Source organism: Bubalus kerabau, chromosome 6, assembly GCF_029407905.1.
Source record: "Bubalus kerabau isolate K-KA32 ecotype Philippines breed swamp buffalo chromosome 6, PCC_UOA_SB_1v2, whole genome shotgun sequence".
Lineage (NCBI taxonomy): Eukaryota > Metazoa > Chordata > Mammalia > Artiodactyla > Bovidae > Bubalus > Bubalus kerabau.
In genome coordinates, this window is record NC_073629.1 from 24,105,068 (window position 1) to 24,125,532 (window position 20,465).

The following is a 20,465-nucleotide window of genomic DNA, read 5'->3' on the forward strand; positions in this document are numbered from 1 at the left end:
ATTACCTTGTAATAAAACCTTCTAGATTAATTTTGTGCTAGCTTATTTTTTAAGTTAATTTTTATTGGACTATAGTTGCTTTACAATGCTGAGCTAGTTTCTGCTGTATAGCAAAGTGAGTCAGCTATATGTATACATGTATCCCCTGTTTTGGGGATTTCCTTCTCATTTAGGTCACCACAGAGCACTGAGTAGAGTTCCTTGAGCTATATGGTAGGTTAGCTTATTTTTTAAGTTATTTTGTTTATAACAATATGCCTACGGTCTATATAATAGTATCTGGCATCCCACTCTTTGTGACCCCATGGACCCCCTGCAGCATGCCAGGCTTCCCCGTCCTTTACTATCTCCCAGAGTTTGCTCAAACTCACATTCCTTGAGTCGGTGATGCCATCCAACCATTTCATCTTCTGTTGCCCGCTTCTCCTCTTGCGCTCAATCTCTCCCAGCATCAGGGTCTTTTCCAATGAGTCATCATCTAGCTCATGGTAGGCACTAAATAAGGGCTTCCCTGGTAGCTCAGATGGTAAAGAATCTGCCTGCAATGCAGATCCGGGTTGATCCCTGGGTCGGGAAGATCCCCTGGAGAAGGGAATGGCAACCCACTCCAGCTTATTCTTGCCTGGAGAATTCCATGGACAGAGGAGCCTGGTGGGCTACAGTCCGTGCGGTCACAAACGGTCGGAGATGACCTAGCAACTCAACACACACACACAGGGACTAAATAAGAATCTGTAAGATAAGGAATTAGCTGTTCTAACTACAACATAGAGAACAGGTTGAGGAAAAGGTAGCAGGAGAATTTAAAGACAGTCCACATATAGGTTAATGGGACTTAACACAGCAATAAAGAGAATATCAACCTAAGAATTATTAGGCGTAACCTCCAGTTTGTTCCCATCTCAGCAGGGAGCATGGCCGTCTCCTAAGGTCCAAACCTTGACTTTTATTTTGTTTTTGCTCCCAATATTCTGTTACTCTCTGAGTCCTAAATATCTCTTTACTCTTACTTCTGCTGTTAGTCACCCTGCTGTAGTTGAGGGCATCGCACCCCAGGGCTTTTGCAATAGCTTCCTAAATAGCCTCCCTGCCCCAGGCTCTTCCTCATTCAAACTTCCTTTCAAATTAAAAATCTGTTTTTTTCATTTTTTTTGCTTAAAAGCATTAAATTCCCCTTATTTTCCTTCTAAGCTTAAACTCTACCTAAGCTCCTTGGCAGGACAGCCCCCTACAAGGCCTTCTATCTTCTGGCACTTGCCTCACACCCAGCCTTTTCTTCTGCTCCCTACCTGGTAATCCTTAAAGCTCAGCAACACTAAGCTCCTCGTAAGCCCCGCCCCAGGGTGTGCCATGCTAGTCCATGCCTCTGTCTTTGGTGATGCTCTTCCTTTTTGTCTGGAAGGCTCTCCACCCCAACAGCCTGCCTACTGCTCCATCTGTATCGGTGTTCTCTTGCTCCTGTGATAAATTACCACAAACTCAATGACTTAAGCATGACACAAATTTATTACCTTGTGTTTTGGCAAATCGGAAGTCTGAAGTGAATCTTATGGGGCTAAAACCAAGGTGTCAGCAGAGCTGCATTCCTTCTGGAGGTCATAAGAGATCATCTATTCTTTGTCTTTTCCAGCTTCTGGAAACTGCCCAGGGCTTCCCAGGTGGCTCTAGTGGTAAAGAACCCACCTGCCAATGCATAAGAAATGGAATTCAATCCCTGGGTTGGGAAGATCCCCTGGAGGAGGGCATGGCAACCCACGCCAGTATCCTTGCCTGGAGAATCCCATGGACAGAGGATCCTGGCAGAGCGCAGCAACAACATGCTCTTTTGGCTAATGGCCACATCATTCCAACCTCTGCTTCCATTGTCTTGTCTCCTCCCCTGGCTCTGGCACTCCTGTCTCCCTTTTATAGAAGGATCCTTGTGATTACAATGGGCCCAGCTAGATGATCTATAATTTTTCTATCTTCCCCAAATTAATCACATCTTCAAAGTCCCCATTGCTATATTTATCTTCATAGGATTAAGACACATATATCTTCTGGGAGCCATCATTCTATCTACCATAGTTGATCTGTCCAGTTGATCTCTTAAAGCTCAGCTCATATATCACTTTTTCTTTGCTAATCTTTCCATTCAGAGCCAATCCCTCTCTATTTTGTGTCATGTACATGCTACCATCACTGCATGGATTACCTTGCATTGCATATATTAATTCTTTAGGCAGGTGTGGGCTTCCCTGATGGCTCAGTGGTAAAGAATATGCTTGCAAATGCAGGAGACACAGGTTCAGTCCATGGGTCCAGAAGATCCCCTGGAGAAAGAAACGGCAATGCACTCCAGTTTTCTTGCCTAGACGATCCCATGGACAGAAGAGTCTGGAAGGCTACAGTCTGTTGAGTCAAAAAGAGTTGAACATGACTAAAATAACAACAAAAAACATGTGTATATTTCTACGAGGAGCAGCTTATATATCGTTGTATCACCAGCACCTAGCACAGTGCATGACATATAGTAAAATTGAGCTAAATTAATTTTTAAAATGTGCTGGGCAATGTGACCGTCCACTTCTATGTCACCTACAAATGTAAATTTCAGTGATGACTGAAGTGTGTCCCGAACTCTCCAGAGTCATCTCCTATCACTCCTCCCCCAGCCCTGCCGACTTTCACAACTATTGTACTTCCCCCTCACATGGTCACATGGGCTTTCTAACCCTTCTTGATCATGCTGTGTGTTTTTCCATCCTCATCTCTCTATAATGCTCTCTCTCCAACTTTTCTATTTTATGAATCTTGATTCATTCTTCAAGGCACAAATCAAAACTTTTCCCTCTGGAATGTCTTTTACGGTCTCTTTAAGACACAATTCATCACTTCCTCATTGGGATGCTAGGATATTTTGTATGTTATATATCTCACATTGTGTTATTCTTGGTTTTATACATATCTGTTTCCCCATAAGAGTGTGAAAGGACCATATCCTGTTTTTACCTGTCCTGGGCATATAGCGAGTGCTCAGTGATGTTTATCAAATTAAATTGAACATAGGAACAGATCAGCTTGGAGGGGATGAGCATCAAGGGCAATGGGAAGGAACCAAAGATAAAGGATGCCCTTGAGAAGGATAAGGAGAAAGAAGGAGAATGTGAAGACAAGTGTTCAGAGGACCACAGAAGTAGAGAGTGATGAAGACCTTAGTTGGAGTGACTGACCTTTAATTAAGGAGGAGAGTGTGAACAGCGGTACCAAATGGCACGGAGATACTGACCTGAAAGATCAATGAGAATGGCTGTTGTACTTGACCTGTAAGAGATCCTAATGGCTTTAGGAAGCCCAAGTTTTGGAGTGCTCAGTCAGGGATCTGGGTCCACTTCTGTTTTTAGGTCAGGAGAGGAAGGTTCTCCAGAAGGTAAATGACTTGAGGAATAGTAAACCAGACTTTTTATCTGATCAACCTGTTCGAATGCCTGAGGACATGAATACCACAGCAAAGCTCCAAGTCAGGTTAAAAGGCTTGTTTCTTCCATCTGATACAGAAGGCTCAAAGTACTGGAAGAAGTTGGTTCTTAGAGAGTGTAGGGGTCAGCTTGATGTGTTTCCCTATAATAACCAGAGATTTTCATCAGTGGGGGCACAATGAGCCCGATAGTCCAGGGCTTTTTAAGATGAAAGACAAATGTCCAATCTGGCTTCAGAGCTGGGAGCAATTTCTCTTCCATGGAGCTTTTCTGGATATTGGAATTTTTCTATGTGAGGCATCATATGAGCCAATGAACCAGTATTCTCCATGCCTCTGCCTGCCTTGAACCTTGCTTTTCTGTCTTCCCTCAAAGCTACTTTCTTCAACATATATCCTGCTTGGCTAACCTTTATGGCCAGCTGTCTATCTTGACCAATTTCAAAACTGATTTAGACAAATTCTTATGCCTGCCACTTGCTTGGATTTTTCCCCAAATTGATTTCATCCAGCATTCATAATAGTTCTATGATCTGTTTCTGTTATGGCCTAGATCAGTCTGCTCTAGCCTGGTAGGCCATGTATTCTCAACAGTTCAGTTCAGGCACTCAGTCATATCTGACTCTTTGCGACCCCATGAATCGCAGCACACCAGGCCTCCCTGTCCATCACCAACTCCTGGAGTCCACCCAAACCATGTCCATTGAGCCGGTGATGCCATCCAACCATCTTATCCTCTGTCGTCCCCTTCTCCTCCTGCCTTCAATCTTTCCCAGCATTGGGGTCTTTTCCAATGAGTCAACTCTTCACATAGGTGGCCAAAGTATTGGAGTTTCAGCTTCAACATTAGTCCTTCCAATGACACCCAGGACTGATCTCCTTTAGGATGGGCTGGTTGGATCTCCTTGCAGCCCAAGGAACTCTCAAGAGTATTCTCCAACACCACAGTTCAAAAGCATCAAATCTTCGGTGCTCAGCTTTCTTTATAGTCCAACTCTCACATCCATACATGACCACTGGAAAAACCATAGCCTTGACTAGACAGACTTTTGTTGGCAAAGTAATGTCTCTGCTTTTTAATATGCTGTCTAGGTTGGTCATAACTTTCCTTCCAAGGAGTAAGCATCTTTTAATTTCATGGCTGCTATCACCATCTCAACAGTACTATGAATATTTCTTGGGGATGAAAAACAGCTCTTTTTTCTTTTTTTTTTTTTTGGCTGCTCGGTACGGCATGCGGGATCTTAGTTGCCTGACCAGGGATTGATCCTGTGCCCTCTGCAGTGGAAGTATAGAGACTCAACAACTGGATCGCCAGGGAAGTCCTGCAATTTAATTTCTTGAAGTATGTGTGTGTGTATGTGTGTGTCAGTTGTTAAGTCATGTCCAGCTCTTTGCAACCCCATCAACTGTAGCCCACCAGGCTCTTCTGTCCATGGAAATCTCCAGACAAGATTACTGGAGTGGGTTGTCATTCCCTACTCCAGGTTCTTGATGTATCAATTCAGTTCAGTCTCTCACTTGTGTCCGACTCTGCTACCCCATGGACTGCAACATGCCAGGCTTCCCTGTCCATTGCCAACTCCTGGAGCTTACTCAGACTCATGTCCATTGAGTCCGTGATGCCATTCAACCATCTCAGATGTATAGTGCAGATATAAATACTGGGGTTCCCAGGTGGAAGGAAATGACAACCCACTCCAATATTCTTGCCTGGAAAATTCTATGGACGGTGGAGCCTGGCGGGCTACAGTCCATGGAGTCCTAAAGAGTCAGACACAACTGAGCGACTGAGCATACAGGCACATAGATATAAATACAGAACTTAAACTGATATAACAATATATCTGTGGTATTAAGATGTTATGGGGGAGCAATTAAAAATATCCAAAAAGGATCCTTAGGAGGGCAACAAAGAGAAAAAGGGTAGAGGAACACTGTGAAAGGTGTTAAGGCTTAAATTCAAATGCCTAGAGAACAAGAGAGTGGATGGTAAGGAAATGGAGGTAGCCATGGGTGGTTACTTGACTGAGAAGTAGATTAGGGAGAAGATTTCAGTCTACCAAACACACTTGGAGCATTTACTATTATGTGCCGTGAGCTGTGTGAAACACTTTCACATTTGTTAGCAAAAAACCTCTCTTTATTTTAGTCCCAATGGGCATGTTCCCTGTGAGAACAATAGCGACATTTTCTGTTGAGACAGTAGCCCACCTCTCTCCTCTCTGCTTCAGTAGCTTTCATGCTAATTAAACACTTGGAGGTAACTCATTCACATTTTGCAACATAATAAAATGAAAAACACAGCCCAGCTTGTGTTTGTAGAAGCTCCTTTCATGGCAGTCTTTCAACCTGTTGGGCAATTTAAAAGATGCAATTGTAATCATGACTAACTCATTAAGATGCTTGAGGGAAACCTGAACATCCTTAACCTACTTTTGAAAAAGAGAGGCAAGGGAAATACAGGAGTGGGAATAACCCAAGGCAAGCAATTTCAAGTCTTTGAACAAAGGGTAGACTCTGGACCCTCCTGGGCTGGGCTTGAGGAGGCTGGGACAAGAAAACAGAACGTTTCCTAAAGAAAGCCTAGTGGTCAATGGTGTCTGCTTGCTCTTCTAGACCTTTATTTGGTTGTTTGTTTTGACTTTTAAAGTGCCCCTCTTTGTTCTCCATGGCATTCATTAAGAATTTACCACTGAGTCTTGGCCTTTTATCCTAGTCAGATCATCTCTGTTATGTATTCAGCCCATGTACTTGACTCCTTAGCATTCTTGTTTTCCTTCTTTCCTGCTTTTGCCCTCAGTGCTGAAGCTGGGATGACGGTGGTGGTGGAAGGCTGAAGGGTAAAGATGAATGAGCCACAGTGTCCACTGAGAATCCATAGCCAACTCCTGGCAACTTATCGGGGGTAAATCTTGTCTTCAACTTCTTGTTGACTTTATCACCCACTCAGTGTGCTTTGATGGATGTTATCATCAGCTCTGTTTGTTCACATTGCCAAGAACACCAGTTGAACAGGGAAATATTCAGGAAAACATACTCTTTAAGTGTCAAGTTGACTTGAAAAGAAGAAACATCATTGTTTTACTGCATTTGGCATTGTTGTAGAAATAAAAAGTCATTTATATTTTGTCAAACTACTTATGCATGTAGTCACTGGTTTATTTCTTCTTTCTGGTCAGATTTTGTACTTCAGAGGATGGAAAAGAGGAGCGGGGAAGATTTTTAACACACTGCTTTGAGCTGGGCTGGGGGTGGCCTGAGCCATGGGCTTCCCAGGTGGCCCAGGTGGTAAAGAGTCCACCTGCCAATGCAGGAGTTTCAGGAGACTTGGGCTTGATCCCTGAGTCAGGAAGATTCCCTGGAGGAGAAAATGGCAACCCACTCCAGTATTCTTGCCTAGAAAATCCTGAGTGACTGAGCATGCATGCACAAGTCTGAGCCACAGATAAAGGTATCCACTTTAAGGGATAGGGAATCATCTCTTCTTGGGAGCACCAACTGATTGGAGCTATTGGCCACAGGAGAAGAGAGGCAAGGGTCACTGGTGAGTAATCAAAAACAGTTTCTCCCATTCTGGGTCATTTTTACACTGTAGCCTAAATATATTTTTTAAGTTTTGTAAATTCTTGGAACATCATATATACCCAAACAGGTCTTTCAATATAGTGGATATTTGTAGACTGATCTAGAATTTAGGACACCTTGAATTTAATCCCCGCTGTGACACTGGCTATGGAGAAGGAAATGGCAACCCACTCCAGTATTCTTGCCTGGGGGATCCCATGGACAGAGGAGCCTGGCAGGCTACAGTCCATGGGGCTGCAAAGAGTTGGACACGACTGAAGTGACTTAGCACGTGACACTGGCTAACTCTGTAACTTTCTGTTATTTTTGGTTCTCCAAGATAATATGAATACAGTAATGGAAAACACACAGGTGTTAGAATTCTTGCAACTGTAATTATTACAATGGTAACAATTATTACAATCTTACCCATACCATATATTAGCTTGTTGTGTAAGAAGTTCTTTAACTCCTTTGCCTTGGTGTCTTTATTTGTTAAATGGAGATAACGATATCTGCCTTGCGGGAAAGTTGTGAGGATCTAATAAGATCATGTATGTAAAACACCTCCTCCTACATATAGGAGTCACTAAGTAAATGGCTGCTCTCATAGGAAGATCTGTGTGGAGATGGGGAAAGGCTAGGTGACAAAAAGCATGGGTGTTCTGAGCTCATTAGCTGCTCAATGGTTTCTTAACCTTATGGCATCATTAGAGAATGAGGAGAATGCAGCCTGGTCCCATGGAAAACCAGGCCTGTTTTATTTCTGCAGGATCTGGTCACCTCGTAACCAGAATTTACAGGAGTAAGGGAGGTAAGGAGGAGGAGAGACAGAGAGAGAGAGAGAGAAAGAGAGAGGGATAATGGGAAGCACCGAGGAGAGCTGTGCTCTCCAAAGGCGGTGACTCTTTAGCATTCTGTCAGCAGTGGGACCGGAATGAAAGGCAAATGGCTGACTGCTCGTGGTGTGATCACACCACGCCAAACAGCCAAACTGTTTCCTGCTCAGTCTCCACAGATGTTGTTCCTTAGTCTGGATAAGTTCCCTGGAGAGTATTTGACTGAAAGAAAGAGGCAGCTGCATAACTGCCTGGTTCATGGAACTGACAAACCAGTGTGTCATCAAAGAAAGAGAGAGTCACGGGAGATAAAAGCCTGCGGTTCAACCTCCCAGTCACAGAGTCAGGTGGCTGTGAGGTGGCACCTTGGACTCTTGCTCATTAACACAGTTTCTCTCCTCCTCCTCCTGTTTGCCTGCCTACTACTGGGCTCCACTGGGTAGGCAGTGAGTGTCTACCCGCATCACTATTTATTCAAGTACTATGTACTCAACATTCATTCACACAACACCACACACCTACACTGAGTATCTTCTATGAAAATAACAAAATAATAAAACAGACCCAGACTGTGTGCTTAAGTAGGTCCCAATATATTAATAGTAATCATACATTCAACTAATTGATAAGCAGTATGTGTAATATGGGCTTCCCAGGTGGCGCTAGTGGTAAAGAACCTACCTGCCAATGCAGGAGATGTGAGAGAAGAGGGTTCAATCGCTGGGTTGGAAAGATCCTCTGGAGGAGGGCATGGCAACCCACTCCAATATTCTTGCCTGGAGAATCCCAAGGACAGAGGAGTCTGGTGGGCTATAGTCCAAGGGGTCACAAAGAGTCAGACATGACTGAAGCAACTTTGCACACACACACACACACACACATGTGTAATGTGCAGAAATCAACTGTAGAGGGACTCAGGGAAAGATACAACAAAGCTGAGGAAGGCTGCACAGAGGAGATGACATTGGAGCCAGTCCACAGGTCAAGGGGAAGCCTGGTTGGAAAAGAGGAGGGAGAAAGGGCATGTCAAGCACAGGAAAGGGCAGGCATAGAGGTGAGGGGCATGTGGGCCACAGCACCTCTGGGAACTGGCTGGTAGGTTGATGTACCTGGAATGTGGGCTGTACCATATCAGGCAGCAGCAGAAGAGGTAAGTATGGCTGGAATGCCAGGGTTTTCTGTGGCAGCCTGTAGAGTTTGGATTATACTTGTATTTTGGATAGTCCTGTGGGCATCAGTGCAGTGAATGGACTGCAAGAAGGCGAGATAGGAAACTGGGAGACCCATTAAGAAATCAATTGTGTAGAATGCAAAGTGGTCAAGGAGAATGAGATTGAAAAGGAGTTCTCTGGATTTGACAATAGGTTTCTGGTGATATCTACAAGTAATTTCACTAGAAAAATTCATGCAGAAGTCAGGTTACTCAGCCAATGCTTCACAACGTATGGTCTTCAGACCAGCAACATCAGTATCACCTGGGAACTTACTAGATATGTAAATTGCCCCCCCAAAACAAAACACTGGAGTCCAGAAATTTGTTTTCACATGCCCTCTGGGTGATTCTGAATACACTAAAGCTTGAGAACCAGTGGCCTAAACAAATCTTTCTCCATCTCTTCTTTAAGGATTTCTTACTAGGAATGCCACCCTTCCAATAACTGAGCTGTCTTGTCTGATTGCACTGTGTTGTATGCTTTACCATCTGTCTTCCCCAATAGATGGAAGACCCTCAGGAGTAGGGACTGCTTTGTTCATCTCTAGTTCCACATTGTTTTGACATAGTAAATGCTCAGTAAATGTAGGAAGTGGAAGCTATAGTGGGTTAAAGAAGAACGAATGAAAAGGGCAAACTACTCCTTGAAGAAATTGGGGGGTGAAAGGAAAGAGACCCATTTCTCACCTTGCACACTTGTGCAAGCATGAGTTAAGGCTGGAAGATTGTTGGCTAAAGGGATTAAGCCAGGAGGAAGGGAGTGATGGATGTGAGTGACAGCAGGACAGATGGATAATAAACAGCAACATGGTCTTGGAAAAGGCAGAGGAAGATGAAATCAGTGGCCACTGTAGAAGGATTAGCACTGGAATGAAGGAATGACTTTTCTCTGAGATACAAGAAAAGGAAGCAAAGGTAGGAGCATAGGAGATAAGTTGTAGAGTTGAAGGAAGAGAGGTTGGGGAATTTTTCTATACTGGCAGATGGCCTGCCAGTATAGAAAAAATTACAGGGGAGCTAGATGTCTTTAGTGAAATGGGAAGTAAGGCCTTTAGCTGGGAAGGAAACAGGGAACAGAAAGAAGCTAGAGGAGAGTGGTAAAGGCTTGTAAAACCACAGAGGTGTGGTAAGGGGTGCAGAGGCAGATGGACTGAGGTTAGAGAGCAGCAGTAAGGGATTCTTAGGGGCTGATTCATTTCAGCTGCTGAAGGGCCCACCCATTCACCCCACTGGCTTTGGCAATGGAAGCAGTATGGGTGGGTTGTTTGCAGAGGCTGTTTCTGCAATAGGGTGGACAACTCTGGGTGCAGGTCCCAATACTAACATAGAAAGCATTCTAGCTCCATATGTCATCAATGCTGTAGTATTGTGCAGACAATAACAATGTTACTTGACGTATGACAACTATGTAGCAACATAGGAAAAGATTTATGGTATGTGAAGTAGCCGAGAAAATTAGAGATACCAAGGGAACATTTCATGCAAAGATGGGCTCGATAAAGGACAGAAATGGTATGGACCTAACAGAAGCAGAAGATATTAAGAAGAGGTGGCAAGAATACACAGAAGAATTGTCCAAAAAAGAGCTTCAGGACCCAGATAATCACAACGGTGTGATCACTCACCTAGAGCCAGACATCCTGGAATGTGAAGTCAAGTGGGCCTTAGAAAGCATCACTACGAACAAAGCTAGTGGAGGTGATGGAATTCCAGTTGAGCTATTTCAAATTCTGAAAGATGATGCTGTGAAAGTATTGCACTCAATATGCCAGCACATTTGGAAAACTCAGCAGTGGCCACAGGACTGGAAAAGGTCAGTTTTCATTCCAATCCCAAAGAAAGGCAATGCCAAAGAATGCTCTAACTACCGCACAATTGCACTCATCTCACATGCTAGTAAAGTAATGCTCAAAATTCTCCAAGCCAGGCTTCAGCAATACATGAACCATGAACTTCCAGATGTTCAAGCTGGTTTTAGAAAAGGTAGAGGAACCAGAGATCAAATTGCCAACATCCACTGGATCATGAAAAAAGCAAGAGAGATCCAGAAAAACATCTATTTCTGCTTTATTGACTATGCCAAAGCCTTTGACTGTGTGGATCACAATAAACTGTGGAAAATTCTTCAAGACATGGGAATACCAGACCACCTGACCTGCCTCTTGAGAAACCTGTATGCAGGTCAGGAAGCAACAGTTAGAACTGGACATGGAACAACAGACTGGTTCCAAATAGGAAAAGGAGTACGTCAAGGCTGTATATTGTCACCCTGCTTTATTTAACTTATATGCAGAGTACATCATGAGAAATGCTGGGCTGGAAGAAGCACAAGCTGGAATCAAGATTGCCGGGAGAAATATCAATAACCTCAGATATGCAGATGACACCACCCTTATGGCAGAAAGTAAAGAGGAACTCAAAAGCCTCTTGATGAAAGTGAAAGAGGAGAGGGAAAAAATTGGCTTAAAGCTCAACATTCAGAAAACGAAGATCATGGCATCTGGTCCCATCACTTCATGGGAAATAGATGGGGAAACAGTGTAAACAGTGACAGGCTTTATTTATTTGGGCTCCAAAATCACTGCAGATGGTGATTGCAGCCATGAAATTAAAAGACACTTACTCCTTGGAAGGAAAGTTATGACCAACCTAGATAGCATATTAAAAAGCAAAGATATTACTTTGCCAACAAAGGTCTGTCTAGTCAAGGCTATGGTTTTTCTAGTGGTCATGTATGGATGTGAGAGTTGGACTGTGAAGAAAGATGAGCGCCGAAGAATTGATGCTTTTGAACTGTGGTGTTGGAGAAGACTCTTGAGAGTCCCTTGGACTGCAAGGAGATCCAACCAGTCCATCCTAAAGGAGATCAGTCCTGGGTGTTCTTTGGAAGGACTGATGCTAAAGCTGAAACTCCAATACTTTGGCCACCTCATGCAGAGAGTTGACTCATTGGAAAAGACCCTGATGCTGGGAGGGATTGGGGGCAGGAGGAGAAGGGGACGACAGAGAATGAGATGGCTGGATGGCATCACCAACTCGAAGGACATGAGTTTGAGTGAACTCTGGGAGTTGGTGATGGACAGGGAGGCCTGGCGTGTGTGATTCATGAGGTCGCAAAGAGTTGGACATGACTGAGTGACTGAACTGAACTGAAGTAGCCAAGAATGCAGGATTGATTATAACTATTTGAAATGTCATATGAAGGAACAACTGAATAAATATACCAAAATGCTATCAGTGGTGGTATTACAGGTGATTTTCCCTTAATTTTTAGATATATATATATAGTTTTGGGCTTCCCTGATAGCTCAGTTGGTAAAGAATCTGCCTGCAATGCAGGAGACCCTGGTTCAATTCCTGGGTTGGCAAGATACCCTGGAGAAGGGATAGGTTACCCACTCCAGTATCCTTGGGCTTCTCTTGTGGCTCAGCTGGTAAAGAATCAGCCTGCAATGCGTGAGACCTGGGTTCGATCCCTGGGTTGGGAAGATCCTCTGGAGAAGGGAAAGGCTACCTGTTCCAGTATTCTGGCCTGGAGAATTCCATGGACTATATAGTCCACGGGGTGGCAAGGAGTCAGATGTGACTGAGTGACTTTTACTTTCATATAGTTTATACTTTTAAAAAGATATAGCAATAAATAGAATTGGTTCTTTCTCTCCTGGCTTTGTCTCTTATTAGGTACACATAGAAGGCAGTATTTCAGAATAAAAAGTTGCCGTGTGGAACCAGCCTACATAATTGTCTGACCTTCTCTTATGTGGGAGGCAGAAGCAGGGAAATAAAGTCCTTGAGGTGCCCTAGGGTTTGAGGCTAACAAGCAAGATATTGGGCATCATGCTATAGGGGAGCACAAGGGAGGTATACGATTAAGCTCTGTCTCACAAGAAGCTTGGGAGACCAGGCTTAAAATAAATGAGATGAGGATAACTTATTCACTTCTTAAGTGGGTGGTCTGAACAATAGATGGGATTGGATCTCTCAGGCAGAGACTTGTGGGCAGGAATATATATCATGCAGAAGTCAACCGTGTGCCACTGGAGGTGGTCAGCTACATGGGCTGTGCCATTGCTTGGCAGGTGTGATCCCGGGCAAATTCTCAGACTCCACTTTGTCTGTGAAGTAGGAGTAATAATGACTACTCATAAGCTGGCTGGAGCATTATAAACAATCAAGCAGGTAAATTGCTGGATGTAGGGCCGGACACTCAGGAAGTGCTCCATAAATGTGAACTGCTGTTATCATTACTAATGATTGTTGTTATTATTACCTATAAATATTTATGATGGAGGAAACTGATTTAGAGTAGGGGCACTCTGAGTTATTGGGAGGGACTTCTGGGAGGTGTCCTGAGGGAGGTTCTCTTTTACCTCTAGAATGATGCTGTGGCTTCACCCCTGCCCTTTAGGAGGGAAGAGGGGGCAGTGTAAGGAGGAACTCCACACTGGTTCTTCTTTTTCTAGTGTTCGTGCTACTTCCCCACTTCTACGCAGGTGCATATTACTCCAGGGCACTCTTTCACCTTCCTCTCCCACTCTTCCGTTCTGTGTTTCTTCTCTTCAACTCTTCTTACTTCCCTTTTCTTCTCAAAACCCCAAGTCGTGGACGACCAAGGAACTCTACTAAATCTTGCATGTTGCAAGTTGGCCTTTTCAAAACTTGAAATCTGCCTACTAATTCCAGCACTTGGAGCTTGCAGAAGTCGGTTTGTGTTCATCCGATCTACTCCTTCACTTACTTACCAATATGTCTAATCCCCCAACCATTGTCTTGAGTAAATACTCTAAAATTATAGTCATCAGTAGATAGGCAAATATTCCAGACCATAGGAGTTCAAATAAAGAAGGCTTTTTTGAGCTAACTATATCTTGCAAAAGAAACCAACGGATGTTGTAAACTGTCCACAGAGCTTTTCTCAGCAATGAGGTATACTTTCCTGGACTCAGATATAGATCCTAATGTGGAAAACATTCTCTGTCTCGCTAGCATCTGTTCTTTTCTTGCTTAAACTTTGAGTAAGTGTGATACAAGGGATAGAGTCAGTGGTTTGAAAGAAAAACAATTAGGCCTGTGGTCTGAGCAAGAGAACAGAGTATTCGTATTACACTGTTCTTAACAGAAATCAGAATAATTAAAAACAACAACAAGTTTGTATCTAGCAGATCCACCTACTGAATTCCAAGTTCACAGTCCACCCCACACTGGCAAATAATAATGATGTACTTTCAGCTTTGTTGGAAACTCTATTAGTATATATTTACAAGGTCATTATCTTCAGCAACAGATACCTACTCTAAGCCCAGCAATTACCACCTCTGTCTCTGCACTCATTAGCACACATACACACCACTGATTTGTACTTTCCTATAAAATTACTCTTTCCCTTTTTAATTAGAATGTTTTCAGAGCAAACCCCATCGTTAAGGCCATGTACACTTCCATTGTAAATACCTGCTGCCACCCATTAATTATCTCCTGATGAATTACTCTAGAAGGAACTTTTTTTATGCTTACTTTCCTTACTCTCCATGCTCCCGTCCTCATACTTAGTTATTAACTACTTTGAATTCCACATTAGTGGACTTGGATATGAGCTGCATTCAGATAGTTTAAAACATTTTTCCAGACTTCAAGGTGGAAACTTTCTGTATGCCTGGACCTCACTGCTCAAGAATTTCTTGGCTAATTGTGAGGGAAGAAAATAAGAATACTGGGTGGAAACAACTGCATAGTTTATGAGAACAAACACCTTAACATTTCACAAATATCCGGAGTTGCATAACCATTTTAGTGACTGAAACACTGCAACTCATCCAATAATATTGTGGTTTGATAATTACACATTTGTGGACTTATGCTGTTCTTGAACTAGGGTCACATGCTGATACACACAGTTTAATTCTCTTTTACATCATTATATATAAAAAGTATATACTCCTTTGAAACTGAAGCATAAAATATTGATACTTAAAGGAAAATTTTAAGTCAGGAATGCTCTAAAGTGAGCATTCTCATACTAACTTTCCTGCTTATCTCATGGATAGCAGGGAATTTTGGATTGCTAATTAAGTTTCATAAGTGATATTTTCATATGGTATGTAGCACATACATATGTAGAAGATTTAACTATAAAAGGATAATCTTAAATTTTCCTCTCCTTGACATCAATTAAATTGAGAGAATCACATTTCTAAAAGGGCAAAAATATGTCAAGGAGCTCACATTACAATATCTTATATTACCCATTTGGATCTTTGTGCAGTTGAAGGGTCTGACTGCCTCCTAATTCTCAGAGCTAGTTTAAATCTTGAGATTAACTCCCGCCTTCTGTAACTTATCCTTTGTTTGGCCAAACTCATGGACCTCTCAGAATGTGTCTTTATTGGACACTTATTCCATGCAAGATGTAGAACTGACTACTGTGGGATTATAAATATGGATAAGAAATGGCTCTTCTGTTTATACCATTTACAGTCCAGTTGTATAGGCCACCTCAGGTCATTTCCATAGTGCTGGATAGAGACAAGACGAATTGAAAGCAGCCTCAGAATTCATCCCAGTGTTCTCGACTTTCCCATAGCCCATAGCGCTCTATCACTGCTGTCGTTACGTTGTCTGTATGTTGGCCTCCCACGCTGCGCTGTGATCTCTGGAGAACAGGGACAGGGGGTTGATTCCTGTCTGCACTGCCATGGAGTCAAGGACATGTTTTGCAGAGGGTAGGCTCTCAAAAAATGCCTTTAAAGAATACATTCCCTTGCTTAGGTTTCCTAGTTATAAGTAGGTCGGTTTGTCCTGTTCCAAAATGGAAGTGATAAGAAGCTGTGTCCAGACCTCTGCCCAGAGGTCCCCACCCTAAATATTATTTTGGATGTGCTTCACAGGGCTGCAGATGGGATAGTGGAATGAGACAATAAGAAATCAGAAAGAGTCGGGTTTTTGTCTCAGCTCTGTCACCAATTACTTCTATAACCTCAGGCAAGACACTTAAATGCTCTATCTCAGTTTCTTCATCTGTAAAATGGATAATAATGACTGGCTTGGCTATTTCCCACGACTGCTTTGAGGATCAAATGAGATAATACACTTAAAAGTGTTTTGGAAAGCCTAAAGCACTGCACGAATACAAGGCATTATTTTCCAAAGAAATCTTCCTTTTAATCCCTGCTTCCACAAACATTTCATTACACATTCCTGGGTTCCTGGGTTGTATGGTGAGATGTATAGAGTAGCTTGATATATCAAGGTATGAAGTAGATTGATGTATCAACCTATGCTTGATACGTACTACAGAATCTCTTCTTCAACGTGTATGGTGTTTAACCAATTCAGCATTGGATTGTCCAAACACCTAAGCTTTCTGTCAGCATTGTACCTCTCCCCAATTCATATATATATATACACATATACTTTTCATTAAACATTTATTTAAGACAGGTACTGTTGAACACTTATGTGTAATAACTACTATACTATGAACTGGGGCAAAATAGACAAACAACACAGGATCTCGGCCATTGAGGCTTTTTTCAGCTTATTGGATCTGAGATAATAAATTGAGAACAAGTGCCTAATTCTGCATTTGTCTTGGGAGGCAATTTTATGTGTGAGTTATAATTAGTAAAGACATATATGTATATTTTCAGTTTTGGCAAAACCAAAATTAGTGGTGGCTTTTATTCACGTTTTTCTACTGCTGATGGTCTGTAGATTTTAGTTTGGCCTTGGAGACTGAGTTTTTTCCCTAGATGAAAGTTTGTGGGATCTCATTTTCCTATCTATCAGTCAAATTATAGAAATTAAAGAAATGGCAGTAACTCTGTTTAGTTACAGGATCACCTGAATATTTTCCTGCCAGTTCCTCCTATACAGTGCAATTTGCTTTGACTAGAAGCACTGTCCTTGGGGGAAGGCCATTCCCCAATCTAGTTGAGTATTTAAACTGCTGAATACATTTTAGGTTGACATCACCAGGTAGATCCTGGCATCTTATGTCCTCAGATGCACCTCAAGATGGTGGTGTTTGGAGACGCCACCACAAGACCCCTGGCTTCTGATACGGATCATCTAAATGCACACAGTGGAATTTAGGTTTAGCTTTGGGGAGAGACCAGTAGCAGAAAGCATATTTCAGTGCAGTTCTATTCTGGTAATCAGTCAGGCTCCTCCCAGCTCTCCTTAAAGCAGTCAACAGCCATGGCTGCTACTCTGTTGAACACTTTTCTCACTTCAGCTACATTGCTCTTTTGCCTACTTATCTACTCCACCAAACCTCCTTTTCCTTCTCCTGTCATTCCTATATCTGGGAATAGCTCAGTATACTTCAAGACACTGAGGTCACTGCTGACTCCTTGGTCTACCCTTCCTCTCTCACCTAAGCAGTTACTGGTCTTAGGAGTCAATGCTGGTCTTTTCTGTACATCTGGAGCCCCTAAGTTCTTATCTTCCTGCTGTAGGGAATAATGTCTCATCTCTATTGTCCACCTGCCTCTATGCTTGTTCCCTGTGCTTGATATAGGTTAGACTTCCAAACATGAGAAATTGTCTCTTCTTTACCTCATTCATCTTCTGGTCCTCTAGTTCTTAGTCCAGCTATTGCGGTCTGCCAGGAATCTTTCCCTGACTACCCCTGTTCTGGGACATGACATATAGTCCCTCAGCTGTGAACTCACAACATTCCACTTGTCACATTGGCTATTGTCAGTTATTAATACTTGTCTCTCTTTCTTTATCCCTCAACTCCTCATATAATATTTAGACCATGGTAAATATTCACCAAAATGTCAGTTGATGGGTTAAACTTACTTGCTGTCATCTCCCAGTCTTTGCTGATTCCAGTTTCTTCCCTTGATTTTTCAGCTCCCTTTTTGTTTCATTTTTACCAATTTATATCCATAGCTTTTTTCAAAACACATTCTTTCAAATACCTCTTCAGTCATAGCCTTCTACTTCCATTCAGAACATTTATTCTGTATTACTTTTGTCCTTATGGGGTCCTATGCAATAAATTTAACACAATAACAAATCCAACAAAATTTATATGTGAACAAAATAATTGCTTTTCTTGAAACAGTCACCTTGAGAAATCACATACTTATTTTAATAATGTTGTCATAGCCACAGTCATTTCTGGAGCTCCTCTTTGGGGGTGATTACTTTTACATTCTTCTGGGCATATTTTAATAGTGACAAATCTAATCTTTGCAGGTGCTTTTGAAAATTTGTATACAGCCAAGTCATTAAGAATGGTATTTAGTGAGTAAGACAAATGATCAAGCTGGTAACCCCACAGGTCAACAGCTAAAAAGTAATGTTATCGACTCTTTCTGAACACATTTGTAGAAGGGAAATTCCAAAACTATTTTGACTAATTATGTTATTTTTGAAAAGAGTTTCTAGCATCTCAAGCTGACTACTTTCAATAATAGCACTCACTTCTCTATTATAAAGTGCTTATTAAAATCCAGTTTGGAACTTCACAGACCTGTGATTATACTTGTTTTATTACACTTGTTTGGCATTGTTTTATTGTACATTCTAGTTCTTATGTGGGGCTTCCCTGATGGCTCAGACAGTAAAGAATATACCTGCAGTGCAGGAGACCTGGGTTTGATCCCTGGGTTGGGAAGACCTCCTGGAGAAGGGAATGGCTACTCACTCCAGTATTCTTGCCTAGAGGATTTCATGGGCAGAGGAGCCTGGTGGGATACAGTTCATGGGGTTGCATGTGATAGATACTGGGAATGAATAAGGCCATGGTCCTTGCCCATAAGAACTTCTGATCTGGTTGGGAAGATAGAAACACAAACGATCTTGTGTGAAAAAATAGATAACAGTGGAAGATAAAGAAGCAGTGCAGTGGAGGGACTGTCTGCGGGGTACAAATTCATCACAGTGTCTGTAGATCCTTCTCAGGACTGAAAGATGAATGATTAGAAGTTCACCATGAGGAAGAGGGAAAGGGGCTACAAGAGTCATTCCAAATCTGGGGACAGAAGGTACAGAGACTGAAACAAGAAGTTATGTTTGGGGGAATCTCAAGTCATTCAATACTGTTAATGTGTAAAGTTCACAGTGGGGCTGGGAGGATAAGATTTGGAGCCCAGTCAAGTAAGGGCCTTATATTTACCATTTTTAGAAGTTTGGCTCCCTATAGGAGCCAGGGAGAGGCTCTGTGGGTAAGATTCCCCTTCCCAACAGGATATAAACTCCCACATCCAATTAGTAATAGAGGTTTGCCTCCCCTCCACCCCCCCCCCCCATTTTTTTCCTTTCCTTTCCATTCTGGCATTTACCTCCTTACTGCAGGCCTTCATCACCCCATGCCTGGACTATTTCACAAGCTCCTGACTAGTCCTTGGACTCCAATTCACCTTTTGCTCCTGACAGTCAATTTTGCCCAGGATTATCAAGCAACCTTTCTTTCCTTCAAGTCTTACTCCTGTTCAAAAACCTTCAGTGGTTTTCTATGACCTGAGAGATAACCATACCCTCCATCCCCTGCTTGTCAGTCAAGGACCTGCATAATCTGGTCCCAACCTCCTCTCCCTCCTTGACTCTGGTCATTGCTAATAATGCCAGACTCATCTACTGATTCTCTTACTTGCTTTCATGATGGCTCTCGAATGGAATGCTATGCTCACACAAACTTTTTGTTTATTTCAGTTCTTTTCTTACAATAACAAGCCCACTTGTACCCATACCTGATCACATCCCCCACTCTCCTGTCAGGAAAGTAAGCATTATTTTGGTTATATTCTTTTACTATATACTGTGTGGTATGCATCCATAAATAATATAGTTTTTCTTTGTATCTCCTTCAGTTAGCTTTTTAAAACTATCACTTTAAGATTTATCTCTATCTCTCTAGATAAATCTCATATTTATCTCTATATATGAATATAGTCTTTTCAATTGTATTACATTTCATTTTTAAAATATACCATACATTATTCATCCATTTCTTCATGGGTGGGCATTTAGTTTGTTTCCAAGTTTCAGATATTATCATCTTACAGTGGGATATCCTTACCTGATCTCCTTGTCCTATGCAAATTTTACTAACTAACTTTTTAAGATTCTGCTTTCATCCCAGCTCCTCTATGAAAGAAGCAGCAAAGTCTCGGTCCTCAAAGCTAGCTTGTGCATCATGTGTCTTTAGTATCAGCCCATTGTACCAGGCACACTGCGGCATACTGCTACACAAAGTAAGGTACTTAAGAAATGTTTGCTAAATGACTGACTGAATGAATGAAGGGTGCAACACAGCCCATTCGATGGCTCTGTTCATTTTAAATGGACTTTGGCGCCTTGGCTCCCATAGCCTTCTTTGACAGCCCTGGTCCTTCTCTGTCCCATTCCTCCAGCTAGCCGGGGAGTGTGTGGATGT

The 20,465-nt window shown here is 42.3% G+C and overlaps 1 long non-coding RNA gene across 1 annotated transcript; it reads right to left on the reverse strand.

Moving 5' to 3' along the window:
- Positions 1-1,560: 1,560 nt before the first annotated feature.
- LOC129654851 (uncharacterized) lies at positions 1,561-6,307 on the reverse strand. Its single transcript, XR_008715614.1, has 3 exons — positions 6,212-6,307; positions 2,195-2,391; positions 1,561-1,683 (listed from the first exon to the last, which is right to left on the reverse strand). It is a non-coding gene; the product is annotated as an uncharacterized LOC129654851 (long non-coding RNA).
- Between the last annotated feature and the right edge of the window lie 14,158 nt (positions 6,308-20,465).